We start from the raw sequence: 2483 nt of genomic DNA, 5'->3' as shown, positions 1-2483 counted from the left end.
TATTATTATTATTATTATTATTTGAGTGTTAGAATTATTATAGTGCAGCCAGTTAGATCGGAAATGCGATTTTAAAGCACGAAAATAGCTCTAGCTATTTTCGTTCATCAGCAGAACTGTGTAATCTGGCAAACAGGTCGAAAAGACCTGCTACTGCTTGTTCCAAAGACCGGATTTACCGGTGTTGGTCACAAGTCATTGCTTACAGACAGAACTTTATTTCAAGAGATTTTTTTAAAAATCGAACATCTATCGTAATCTTCATATTTTTTTCATGGAAGTTACTATTTGGGAACATACTGAATCAATGATGGGTCATAGACAGTAGTAGTAGTAGTAGTAGTAGTAGTAGTAGTAGTAGTAGTAGTAGTAGTAGTAGTAGTAGCAGCAGCAGCAGCAGAAGCAGCAGCTGTCTAAATGTATAGTAGTATAAGTCTATTTGTGAAATTATTACGCATTCTCTGATGTCACCCACGCGCCCACAAACAATCCCAGCGTGTATTCAATGTGCTATTTCAATCGCCCGTCACCCACTTTCACTTCAGAGTTGACTGGCTGGCTGCACTACCCCATCCTGGTCATAAATAGCCAGTAGTCCCAAGGTACCGCCTCTGTTGCTATTCATGTCCAAGACCGGATTCTCCAATTGAGTCTCTTGAGATCAAAAACTTTTCCGGACCATCACAGTTTCCCCCAGGAACTGGACTCAAAGATCTTCCGTTTGTCAAAGTTCAAACAACGTTACTGCATTTTGTTTCTCCGTAGAAAGCGTCTATTTGATTCATTACACAACAGTTTATTGTTCCCTGGAAATGTTATCAGCGTTATTCTGCTAATTTCACTTTTCACACGACCTTGCTGATATATATGGCGGCCAGTGAGATAGATTGGAACAGTTTTTCATCTGCTTTGCTTCCTGTCTTAAGAACGTAGAATATAAACTCGTACATTTTCGGTGTGAGAACTTCTTAGTGCTTTGGCCTTGTTAATAAGATGTTTCAACCAGAGTTCAGTCTTATAGTTCGCCTTCAAACTCATTTTAACAGTTTACAACGAAGTCAACGAGTCCTGCTGTTACAGTTTACGCATGCATACATACATACATACATACATACATACATACATATACGCATATGTAATTATGTATGTATGTACGTACGTGCGTATGAATGTACGTACGTGCGTATGTATGTATGTATATTTGTATATAGGTATGTCACATGGCTTATCTTTTCCAGGTATTTACATGTGTTTTCTTAAAGTTTACGTGTACAGAGATAAGAAATGTTCCATTTCTGCGTTCATTAATAGGTTAGTGAAAAAGAATGTTATAGCACATGTTTAGTGGATATACCTTAGCCAGAGTAGAACATTAACCAAGAAACCACACAACAGAGGCCACGACAAGATACTGAAAGTGTTGTTGTTGTTCTTTAACCGGTCATCCATAATAGAACAAGCATTGATAAAATTCGTTCTAGACCTGACCAACGTATCTCCTCTCCTATGTGTCCCCCATCTTTCTTTTTGCTAGTTTTTAAAGAGAACAAAGAACGGTTTAAGGTTGTCTTAGCTACAATTTCTAGCAGGACGAGTGATCGCTTAGGTTCACAGCCTTTTTTTCAAGATGTGTCAGGGATAATTGGGCATCAGACAACCTTTGCATGGGCCTCTCCACGCTCTCAATTGAAGAGCCACCAAAATCAATATTACTCTTGCAACATTCTGCGATCGATTAAATACCAATCAAATAGTGCTATCGGTTTCATTGACGTACCCACTTCTCCTCCTACCTGTTATATTATTCATCTTTATCTCCTATCATTATGGCCATTGTTTAGCAATAGATCAGCCATGTTTGAACAGATCTCCGATCACGACTAATCCAACTGTAACCATCCCGTTTTTGCTTTGTTATTAAAAAAAAAATCTTACTTCAGACAGTGATATAAGCCTTCTTTCTTTTCTTCCTGTATGATTTGAGGAAGATCTGATGGCTGCCATATCTATCTAACAAGTTAAGAGACTGCATAGAGGATTACTTCGTGTGTTTTTCCACAAACTAGCTTGTTTGTGAAATCTTTAACCCAATCGCTGCATATCGTTATAAGAACATTTCAAAAACAAACGGAAAAATAAATTAAATAAATAAATAAACTGATTGAATGAATGAATGAATGAATGAATAAATAAATAAATAAATAAATAAATAAATAAAAGCTTCCCTTGTCTAAACGATATCTGATGCCAATAGCGTGTCTGATTTACGTTTTATTTCTGTGAAAACCGAACACTGACTTGTGAAATGAGGTCCGCAGACAGCTCTCAACGGCGAAAGAACACACACACACTTATACACAGAGACAGACAGACAGACAGACAGACAGACAGACAGACAGACAGACACACACACACACGCACACACGAATACACACAGACCCCGCTTCTCTCTCTCTTTCTCTTTCTCTCTCTCTTTCTCTCTC

This window comes from Octopus bimaculoides, chromosome 6 (assembly GCF_001194135.2).
Source record: "Octopus bimaculoides isolate UCB-OBI-ISO-001 chromosome 6, ASM119413v2, whole genome shotgun sequence".
NCBI classification, from domain to species: domain Eukaryota; kingdom Metazoa; phylum Mollusca; class Cephalopoda; order Octopoda; family Octopodidae; genus Octopus; species Octopus bimaculoides.
Note: the sequence above shows the minus strand (reverse complement) of the source record.